At 34.0% G+C, this 12475-nt stretch overlaps 1 pseudogene; it reads left to right on the forward strand.

Annotated features, from left to right (window-relative positions):
* The first annotated feature begins 3549 nt into the window (after window positions 1-3549).
* LOC18036310 lies at window positions 3550-5639 on the forward strand (annotated as a pseudogene).
* The last annotated feature ends 6836 nt before the right edge of the window (window positions 5640-12475 follow it).

Genomic DNA, 12475 nt, shown 5'->3' on the forward strand with positions numbered 1-12475 from the left:
CCACTCATAATTGAACTAGGGGCAAAATGGAAATTTATTAAAATACGAAGAAAATACAAGATGGAGAAGGAATTACAGAAAATGGATCCCAAAAATGGATTCAGAGATATCAAATTAGGGGGGGGAGGCCCCCTTTTTATAGATACATGGAGTAAATCATGGCCATCGGATTAAAAATAGTTTGGACGCTCAGGATTGCGCCACGTCATCAGTCAACAGTCCACGGTTTGACCACGCGGATGAACAGTAACACGGTTTGACCCGACTTTGAACAGTAACGCGGTTTGACCCGGATGAACAGTAACGCGGTTTGGTTGAAAATAATCCTGTGTGATGCATGCACCGTACGCGAGATTTTTCGTCCACTGATATGCTGCCACGTCACCATCAACAGTACATAAGAATTTTAGTCCAACAGGATCGTGACACCTCATCAGTCAATGCCACATCATCGGTCAATGCCACGTCATCATCCGTCTATGTGAACAGTGTCGTGAACAGTAACGTATACAGTACCGTACACGTGAATAGTACCGTACATGTGAATAGTGTCATTTTTCCTTTTATGCTCCTCCTAAGGTTTTCGACCGTCCTGAGTTCAAAAGTGATGTCCGTTTTGCCGTCTGATCTCTCCTTTATTGTGAAATGACTATAATGCCCCTAAAATACATAAAATACTTAATTAAAATAAAACACATGTAATTAAATCACAAGAAGGTTAAATATATAAAAGTAAGGGTTGTTAGTAAGACTTAAAATGTAAAATAACGGTTTTCTCCTTTATAAATATGCATTTTCTAATACTCAACAATGGCATCTATGTATCATAATGGGTTTTGGGATTTAGTTGAGTTACCAGATGGATGCAGGCCAATTGGTTGCAAATGAGTTTTCAAAACCAAGAGAGATGCCAGAGGTCAGGTAGAGAGGTACAAGGCCAGGCTTGTGGCTAAGGGTTTCAGTCAAAGGGAAGGCAGTGATTACACTGAAACCTACTCTCCTGTTTTTACCAAAGACTCTTTTCGTATTATCATGGCATTGGTAGTTCATTTCAATTTAAAATTGCATCAGATGGATGTGAAGACAACTTTTCTCAATGGGAGCTTGTCTGAAGATGTGTACATGGTGCAACCTGATGGTTTTGTTGAGACTGGTAGAGAAAACATGGTGTGTAAGCTTAAAAGGTCCATTTATGGACTTAAACAAGCATCCAGACAGTGGTATTTGAAATTTCACGATATTGTCACCTCTTATGGGTTCCAGGAGAATGCCGTTGATCAGTGTATATACTTGAGAGTCAGTGGGAGCAAGTATATCATTTTGGTGCTTTATGTGGATGATATCTTGCTCGCTACTAATGACACTAATTTGTTACTTGAGACAAAGCAAATGTTGTCATACAGCTTTGATATGAAGGATCTTGGTGAAGCCCATTATGTATTAGGGATAGAGATTCTTCGTGATAGATCTAGAGGAATTCTAGGATTGTCTCAAAAGACTTCCATTGATCGCATTTTGAAAAGGTTCAATTTGCAGTCTTGTGCTCCTGGGAAAGCTCCAATTTCGAAAGGTGACAAAATTTCCAAGTCTCAGTGTCCCGATAATGATGTAGACAAAGCTAGAATGCAAACAGTCCTGTATGCATCCGTTGTGGGTAGCTTGATGTATGCTCAAGTCTGTACTCGCCCTGATATTGCTTTTCCAATGGGAGTACTTGGAAGATACCTAAGCAATCCTGGATTTGAACACTGGAAGGCTGCAAAGAAAGTACTTAGATATTTGCAAGCCACTAAAGATTTTGTATTGACATATCAGCAATCTAACCATTTGAATATAGTTGGATATTCTGATGCTGATTTCGCAGGGTGCTTAGAAGACAAGAAATCCACATCAAGTTACATCTTTATGATGGCAGGAGGAGCTATATCATGGAAAAGTGTCAAGCAGACACTCATAGCTTCTTCAACAATGGAAGCAGAATATGTAGCCTGTTTTGAGGCTACGCGTCATGCTTTATGGATGCAGAATTTTATCACAGGGCTAGATTGTATATTGGCCGTTCCGAGGTCATTAAAGATATACTGTGATAATTCTGCGGCTATTTCTTTTTCTCACAACACAGGGAGTTCCTCACGTTCCAAGCACATTGATATTAAATATTTGTTTGTGAGAGAGAAAATTGCTCTATCTTGTGTATCAGTAGAGTATATCCCTACAGAACTCATGTTAGCCGATCCACTTACGAAAGCTTTAGCTCCAAAAGTATTTAGGGAGCATGTGACGCATATGGGATTATTTGAATCCACTTATATATGCTGAGTCAGTAGGAGTTCTGGTTTGTATTATGAGTTGCAACTTAAATGAGCTTATGTATTACTCATTTTGTTATCATGCATGCATATTGTTATGTGATATGGATATGCCATATATTGTGTACACATTTGGTTGCGTATGGCATTATGTATAGAATGAGGATACGATGGTCCGAGACATTTTGCTTAGTCTCAATATGGACATTAAAGACTGAAGCATTATGACTTAGCTTCAGTGTGCTTTCTGGAGACATTTTGATTCAGTCTCATTATGATCATAAGAAAGCACGAATTCCATGAGATATCTTGGTATTAGTCTCATTATGATGAAAATGGAAACTCGCTTCTCGAGACATTTTGCTAGACTCTCATTATGGTTATAACGAAGCGATGGTCTAGGAGACATATTATTTTCGTCTCATTTTGCTAGACATGTGGACTTTATGGAAATGAGCATGTTGATCACATTGTCATGTTATTTCCATAATTATACTTGTATACTACTACATAGTCACGTGTTTATAGGTGTCTTGTTATATGGAGCATCCTGTCGGTGCACATATGATTTGATATTTATAGCACATTTTAGACTTATTTATGTTTTGGGTGATTGCTTGTATTTGACCTTTTGTTATAGTCACATATTGATTAATTCGGTTGTTTTCAAAATATTATTTTATTTTAAATTTATCATTAGAGTGATTTCTATCGTCCAAGTGGGAGATTGTTAGATTTATTTCTCACATTATGTGGACTGACATAAATCATTCTAATTATTTTCTATATTTTACCGAATTAATACGTGACTAAAGTCAAATATTGTTGAGCAATTTTGACAGACTCATTTATTAAGTGATCAAATATGGTGTTAATGAGTCTAATTTTGACATACCCTGTACAGTAGTATATTATGGACAAGTATATCCTTAATTGTGTTATTTTAGCCTATAATGGGATGGGCAATTTTGTATAAACACATGAGGGGTCCCTGCGCTCAACTGCTGTATTTAAGTAACTTCAGCCCATTGGAAGTTAACTGTTGAAAAATCAGTGGCATGGGTGCAGTGCACCTCTCTCTCTCCCTCTCCCTCTCCCTCTCGTCTCCCGTGTGTGTATGTACAGTAAATTTTGAAGCAAGCCGATCCTTGAGCTGAAGCAAGGGAAACTGAATTTAGAAGCTAGATCAAGCTTGTAACAACTCGGTAAAGCTCCATAACAAGCTTCCAAGGTCGGATTCATGGGAGATCATGGTAAATTTCGAAATTACCTAAAATATGTGTTTACTTGGAAATGCATGATTAAGGGCATAAAGTTTGTTATTGTTTCAACAGTAGCTGCTTCAATGCTTGATTCAGGTAACTTTGTGTTGTACGACTCAGGCCCTCGGATTGTTTGGGCTAGTTTTGATCAACCAACAGACACCCTTTTGGTAGGCCAAAAGCTATCTCAAAATACTGCTCTCCGTTCGAGTACATCTTTAACGAATCAATCTGTTGGAAACTTTGAACTTTGGATGGAACCATGGGGAAGTCTCACTGCATTCCCAAAGAAAAGTATTCCAGTGACGAAATATGCTTATTGGTCGTCATTTACTGATTCAGCTACTGGACAAAATGTAACATTGAATTTAGGCGGAGACGGGCGTTTATATCTTGAAAATTCAACTGGGTATACTGTAAAGAATTTAACTGAAGGGGGTCTTTCAGTTAATAGGACAAATTTGTATCGAGCTACTCTTGATGTTGATGGCATTTTCAGGCTTTATCAGCATCAAGTTGGGACTAATGGTAGCTTGAGTTCCAAGATTGTTTGGGCGGCGATCAACGAAGAAGATCGTTGTCAAGTGAAAGGAACGTGTGGGTTGAATAGCTATTGCAGCCTTCGTGCTTCCGGAACTGCTTGCCTGTGTGCTCCTGGATTCATTTACAATGATCAGCAACGGCCCCAGGACGGCTGCAAGTTAAACTTTCCCACTGGAGATGATTGCCTTGAAGATCAGGGTAGCAACATTTACAACATTTCTCATCTAGAAAACATCTATTGGGAGCCTGATGAATATGAACTTATCAATCTTACACCTGATGAAGAAGCTTGTTCAAACGCATGTTTGGGTGATTGTAATTGTGTTGTGGCAAAGTACAAAGACCCAGTGTGCTGTAAACTCAAGCTTCCATTGAGATTTGGAATGAAAAATGACTCAAGCGGAATCAAATCTCTGGTCAAAGTTAGAATTGGCGGCTTTCCTAAAGCGAGGGATAGGATTGTCAACAAGAAAGTTGGCAAGGAATTTCTAGTAGTTGGTATTGTTCTAATTGCCTTTTCTTTGATTGTGTTAACGTTTGCTCTCTATATTCTTTGTGCTCATCACAAATGGAGCTACGGCATCATCCCATGGCTAGCAAGTCCCCCGGATGTAGTTCAAGAAATCAGTTTGAGGTCATTTAGCTATGAGCAGCTGGTTTCGGCTACCGAAAATTTCAAGGAAGAGATAGGCAGGGGAGGATCAGGGAGGGTCTTCAAGGGTTATATAAATGGTGGGAAAGAAATTGTGGTGAAGAAGCTGATAAAGTTGGTAGAAGAAGGAGAAATGGAGTTTCGAAACGAAATGAAGATAATCGGAAGAACCCATCACAAGAACTTGGTTCATTTGGTGGGTTTTGCAGTGAAGGATCAAACAGGCTTCTTGCATACGAGTTCATGAAAAATGGTTCTTTGGGAGATCTTCTTTTCAAATCCGAGGAACGTGTGAATTGGAGTGAAAGAAGAAGGATCGCGTTAGAGATTGCGAAAGGGCTACATTATTTACATGATGAATGCGACACCAGAATCATCCATTGTGACATCAAGCCGCAGAACATCTTGATGGATGAATCTCGGACGGCTAAGATATCAGATTTTGGACTTTCCAAGCTGTTGAAGCCTGATCAAACAAGAACATACACGATGGCAAGAGGGACAAGAGGCTATGCAGCTCCGGAATGGTACAACAACAACGCTCCAATCACTTCAAAAGCAGATGTGTATAGCTTTGGAGTTATGTTGCTTGAAATTATTTGTTGCAGAAAGAAGGTGGATGCTTCTCTGAGAGATGAGGAAGTCGTACTAGTTGATTGGGTTTATCAATGCTATAGAGCTGGTGAGCTTCAACTTTTGAAGAGTGAAGAATTAGATGCTAGCATGGAAGAATTTGAGAAAATGGTAAAGATTGGACTTTGGTGCGTGGAGCCTGAGTTGAGTTTAAGGCCTGCAATGAAACAAGTGATTTCGATGATGGAAGGAATTGTCGTTACTCCACCTCCCCTTTCATATTCTTTTGTTCGAGGCTAATTATATATTTGTGCATATAAATTAGATAATTAAGTAGCTTTTGATTATGTCCGTTAGGCAATCTATATATGTAACACATGTGCTTGAGATTAGCCACTAACCTGCATGCTTCATCAATTTCAGCTACCTACTTCACTTAAACTATAGTCCTGCTTGCTTCATCTATTTCACATGCCTGCTGCATTGTTTTAGCCACTATCCTGCATAATTTGATGATATTTAAAATGAAAAATTGAAAGCGAATATAGTTAAGAAATCGAATTGCAGTTTTAGGTAAACGATCTCTTGTTCCAGATCTACTAAAAAAAATACTCAATTGTGTAATGATGAGACTTGAAAAAAAAAAGAAGTACTTACCTAATATATGATCCTTTATCAATTTTAATAATACATATCAATTACATAATTCTAGCCCATTCCCCTATTTTAGTTAAATTTAATAAAAATAAATAATTTTTCTAAGAAACTAATTTTATCTCAATTGCATATTCTTTTAACGTTTATATTTATATAACATGCAAGAGGTTTAGAGTTGAACTTTGCCCGCATGGATAATTAAAGAGTTGATTTGCTAATGCTGTACCTAAAGAAATATATATTAATTACAATTTTAAATTTTAAAAATATTAATTGTAAATTTGTATTTCTTTATTATCACCTGAGTTATATCGAAATTGCTGTGGATGTCGAGTTTTTCATCTGTATCAAATCACCATTATCATTTTTATTTGTAAAGTGGTGCCATTTTGACCAAATGGACCCGGCAGATTGTGGTAATACCTAAAGTGCCCCTACGATGCTAGTGTATATTTAACGGTGTTTTCGGCGTGCTGGTAAATTGATACAAAATAAAAAAAACTACGGTGATTCAAGTTATCTTCAGAAATCTTTAATAACAAATTGAACTTTCAACGGTGATAAATTGATAGTGTAATGATATACTGAAAAAAGGGATTTCCCTTACTACTAATGTTATGAAATTACATTAATAGTGTAATGATATACTGAAAAAAAGGATCCAATTGTATAATGCTCATCCTGAACTATGCATTACATTACTCTTTTATTAGTTTTTTTTCCGGGTGATGTATTTAAGAGAAGAAGACAACATCACTCCTTTAGTTCGAAGAAATGGTCCTGGAGAGCATTTTTTATTAGAGAGCCCCTATGTTACAATTAATGTAACATACACACTCAACAACAACCACACAAATGATGGACCCACTCAATTTGTGTGGTTGTTGGTGAGTGTGTATGTTACATTAATTGTAACATAGCATTTGCCTTTTTATTATTATTATTTAGAAATAATCAAGCAGACCTCCTTTTTAAGATTCACAACTCCTTTTTAAGAAATAGGTAGATGCAGTTCTATGCTTAAAGCTCGGTGTAGCCTTGAGAAATTCCTCTTATACCCCTTTTTAAAAAAATTTACATAAGGTAATATAAGTTTTATTTTATTTTCAAGCATGTCCCAAATTCATTTTTTTAAACATTAGAGTTAGAGAATTAGGAAGAGTTTGTTTTTTTATTAAAAAATTATATAAACCTAAATTCATCTAAAATATAAATATCCTGAATGTTTGAATTTAAATAATATGTTTGTTTTTTATCTGAATCTCTGAAAATAAGTATTAAGTTGTTTGTTTTTTAACTTTAAAAACTAAAAACATATACTTTTACATTTATATTCTTATTAAATTTGAATGTCAAATAAAAAAAGATTATATATATATATATATATATATATATATATATATATATATATATATATACCATAATATTTTACCATATATAAGCAAAACCACGTCCAAGTGAATACATAATTATTTTGAAATTATAATATATAATTTTGTTAATTAAAAATATTATTTAATTACATAAAAAAGCTTAAGAATAATACCTTTGATTACTGATAATGGGAAATTCAAGAACTTGATGAGAGAAACAAGGTTAGGAGGAATTCCACGACAGCTAAAAAAAAAATAAAGTCAAGATTATTGGTGAGTAAATGTGTATGAATGGGTTTTGGGATAGACATGAAAAGTACATAATAAAGTAAGGATGTTTTTGACATTACAAATTTTTTGGCTTATTCAAATTTATCTATTTAGTAAAAAGCTAAAAACATTAGCTTATTTTGTTAAGTCAAAATTATGAAAAATCCCGTTAAGTTATAAAGCAAACATCTCTAATTAACTTAAGTCACTCTAAATCATTATGTTAGAAAACAAATACCCTCTTATTTTATAAAATGATTTAATTATATTTTATAATAAGGGAATCTTTTACTTAACTAAAGCAACAATTCTAGAGACCCTTTATATTTGAGTCCCCAACTTGAGTTCTAATACTATGTGTCACTTATTTATTAGATGATGAAAGTAAAATTATTTATTACTCTATTTCACCATTCAAGTAATAAATGCAACAACAAATTTGATTCAGATTTTGGAACCACTAGCTTTACTCAGTGATATAGTAACAATTAATAACACTATCATAATTTCATTATTTATTTCCTTCATAGTCATCCTTGCCCTTTTTTCTTTTCATTAAATCAAATTATTTAAACATATCATATTATTTATCACTAAAATAAAAAAATAATTTTATAAATATTCTTTAACTTATAATTTTAATAATATCTATTATAAGTTTTTTCTATTGTTGTTATTCTTTTATTAAATATATGCTTTTTTACAAAGAGTTTTGATGTGACATTACTTGATATATATATATTTTTTACCCCTTCATATAGATCGACATTCACATAAATATTTACAATAAATTTATTAATTAGCCTGAGGTAATAAAAAGCCCTAGGTCAGCCCTAGGACCTTGGGTTTCTTCTTGTTCTCTGTGTTGCTGTTTCTCTGATACAAAATAAATATGTCTTCTTCTTCACATCTTCAATGTGTGAAATAATTCTCTTTATATAGGAGTAGTATTTCACCCATATCTTAGTAGAGGAGTACTATGATACACTTTCTTAAAAGTCAAATATTCTATAAATACTTAATATACTTACCATTGTAGTAGTCATCTTTATTTGGAACTCTTTGATATATATAAGGGAAAATATCCACCGTCCAGCCGTTTTTTCTAACTTTTTCAAAAATACACAATTTTTTTTTTTGGCTGGAATCCACCTAAAGTTACATTTTGTTTCACTTTTCCACTTCCGTTTGGAATCTGTAAAGGAAACTAACGGAGACTTAAAAAAACAAATCATTTTACCCCCAAACAAAATTTACAATTTCACTCTAAAAAAATAATAATAAGATTTAATAATGAATATTGTATAATAATTGAGCAGGGTCGTGTCCACATAGATCGATAATTATTTAAATCATTTTAAATTGTAAAATGCAAAATGGCGGGATTGACGTGAATGGGCTACACACATCAATATGAATAAGTTAGAGTGACTTCTAAGCTCTTGAGTTTGATGCCTTTAGAAAGCTCTTTCTAAACTACTTGCCAAGTAAACATCCTTTATAAATTTGATTGGGATGATTGATTGAAGGTAAGCCTTTCACCATGTTCTTCTTTGATAGTAGTTGTAGTTAACCAAAGTTGAGATGCCTAAATTAAAAATGCCAAATCCAGGTTATATCTTTGTGACAAGTCTTGAGACACTTTACAACATTATTTTGAATATTTAATGGAAACATTTTATTCTTTGACATTTTTACCTTCGTAATTAGGTTTTCTTTGTCATCTCTTAGAAAACGATTATAATTTTTTAAGTGAATATTATAGTATTTTTCCAATAGTTGACCTAAACCGAAGATATTGCTTTCCATACTGGGCGCATAGTAAACTTTGGAAATTAGTTAGTGGCTACTATCTTTTACGTGAAAAAAATGTTACTTTTGTCCTTTACTGGTACTTTTGAATCATCTCCAAAAGTGACATTGCCATTCACCGATTTATTTAGTTCCATGAACATGCTTCTATTTTCGCTCATGTGATTGTTAGCACCTGTGTCAAGATACCATGTATTTTTTTAACCTCCACTAGTGTGCTAGTAAAAGTGTACCATTTTCACCATTCTTCTCTTTAACATAATTCACTCTCATCAATTCTGGTATTCAGAGCTCTACATTCTGAAGTATAATACTCAAACTGTATTTAGGATTTGTCGTACCTCGATCTTGGATTGCCTTTGCCTCGTCCTCTAATTGAGATTTCTTTATAACATCCTCTTTAGGGACTCAAGACCCTTGGTGAGGTTTGCCCCACCATCGCTCAAGAGGACACGCAGAGTTGCTCTGATATCATTTGTCATGACCTAACCTAAACTTGGCAAGATATTTTCTACTTTGGGCCTCAACAAAGCCTGCACAATTTTGTTTCTAGGGGGCCCATACACCCCAAAATGCGTTTTGCCAATTAAGGTGTGGATCACCTCTTATAAACCCAGTATTTCTTCCATGCTTTGTCGATGTGGGATTCGCCTAGGTTGTTACATTCTTCTTTTTCATAATTGGAGTTGTTGTTGTTGAAATTCTAATTTCGTCTATGACCATGACCTCTACCTTGGACATTATGCTTTCTCCCGTTGTTGGACCTTTCTTTTCTATTCTTTCGATTGACTTCCATCTTGAGAAGTTGTTCTTCAATTCCTTACTTCTTTTTCAATTTTTCTTAATAGGTTTACAACCTTCCTTGAAGTTACTTGATCGTCGTAGCCTCCAGATCTTTTGTTTTCTCAATTGTCATAATAATATGGTCAAACTTCGAGTCTACTGATCGAAATATCTTTTCAATGATCCTTATCTCTTTTAACTCCTCACCATTTTTTTTAATTCATTATAAATGGTCAAAACCTGAGTAAAATAGTTAGAAATCGACTCGAATGCCTTTATGTGTTCATAATGTTTAGAGAGGAACCTTCTTAACTTACTCCGCTCTTTTGTAAGAGGTCTCTAGCTTTTCCCTTGATTTTTTTAAGGAGGTTACACCAGCAATCTTTTCAAAAGCATCTTCATCTAATGATTGAAAGATGAGATACTTTGTTTTATTCTTTTTCTTCTTCAAGTTTTTCAAATTCTTCTTTTGTGTCGTAGTTAAAGTAGCTTCATTTTCTAGCACAGTAAATTCTTTTTCCACAACTTCCCATACATTGTGTGCACCTAATAGAGCTTTCATTTTAATACTCTAGTTGTCAAACTTGCTTCCTTTCAATTGTTAAGCTTGGAATGACATCATACCACCATTTGCCATAATTCACAAATTGAGCGAGAATTTGGAGATTTTGAATGGACAGATGAATCCAGAATGTCAAAAACCCTTGGGAGGAACTCGGGTCAACTTTCTATCAATGGTCAATGGTCAACATTGGTCGACAGTCAAGTCTGCTTAATAGTCAACTTTGGTCAACTTATATCTGGCTTGGTTCGATTTAGTTCGGATCAGTGAGTCGACTTAGTTTGAGGACAATAAATTTCCGAAGGCAATTGCAGGCACGTCCGAAATTGGATCTTTATGATTTTTGTGGCGCCGTGTTCCTCTCATCGATCTCTTCGATTTGATATGCTACACGGCTATGTGGACCACTGATTATTAGCTCTGATACCACTTTGTTAGAGAATGAACAAATTAAACACTCAAAATAAATATTATTTTATTTATTCAATTAACACTTTTCAAATACTACAACTCTTATTTTTTCACTTTCTGCAACTTAGAAATTTTGTTGCTTCACTTGATGCTAAAACTGAATACATGAGAGGGTATTTATACATATTACAAATCAATCACAATCATTTATTTATTCAATTACCACACAAATCCTAACCATTCCTTAAAACCTACCACTCATTACTTCACCAACCATATCTACCACAAGAAACTCCTATGGAATGGGCTTGGTTTTCTTCAAATTGGATCAATTTTATGGTCCAACAATATCATGCGGCTAATAAATTATTGTTTTATTCATTTTGCTCCATTTTGATGATCACCAACTTGAACATTTTTAGACAATTCTGCTTGATCAATGCTCCCTCTCTTTCTCAATGGAGTTAAAACAAAAAAAACAAGATAATGTGATCCATTTTCAAAATCATCAAGACCAAATGAAGATGAACCATAGCCATCATCAAAATCTGCACTAAAATAAAAATCCATTTGTTGCTTTCTATAATAACGTCAAAAATTTCTTAATTACGTCTATTTATATACAGATAAAAATGCCAGCAAAGCATCAATAAATCTTAGTGTGAAATTCTAAGAGTTTTTGATATTCGTAATCGTTTTTCAAAGAGTACTATTGATCGTTGTTGCATTCATTAATTATAAACGGGTTTGACATTTAATATTCCACTTATAAAAGTCTTGTGATTTATTTTATCATTAAATTAATTTCATAAATTTCGGAAGTTCAACTTGAGAATTGAGTTCCTTTTTCATGAAAAAAAAGAAACATTAATGAAATTGAATTAGACCCGTTGAATACGGACTCACTAAAAGTTTATGCAACTCTTTCAATCTAATAATTTTTTTACAATATCATAGGTGCAAAAAAAGATAAATATTTTTTTCAATCACTTTTTATTACTTGATCATGATATTAGATGTAATGGTTTAAGAGAGGACAATTCAACAAAAAACTCTGATGAGAAATTAAAAATATATCATTATCTTTTATTAATTTAATCGATTTATAATGCAAGCCACTCCCTAGTTTTGTGATGTCCACGTTTTCGTCGAGTTCTGAGGATTCGAGTCTCTCTGTATTTATTGCAATGATAGGTTTTCTCATGCGTTCATCAACAGTAAGTCACATTTACTCTAGATTTTCTCCATGTAAGTTGTAACCTCAGATA

This window comes from Citrus clementina, unplaced genomic scaffold (assembly GCF_000493195.1).
Source record: "Citrus clementina cultivar Clemenules unplaced genomic scaffold, Citrus_clementina_v1.0 scaffold_7, whole genome shotgun sequence".
Classification (NCBI taxonomy): domain Eukaryota; kingdom Viridiplantae; phylum Streptophyta; class Magnoliopsida; order Sapindales; family Rutaceae; genus Citrus; species Citrus x clementina.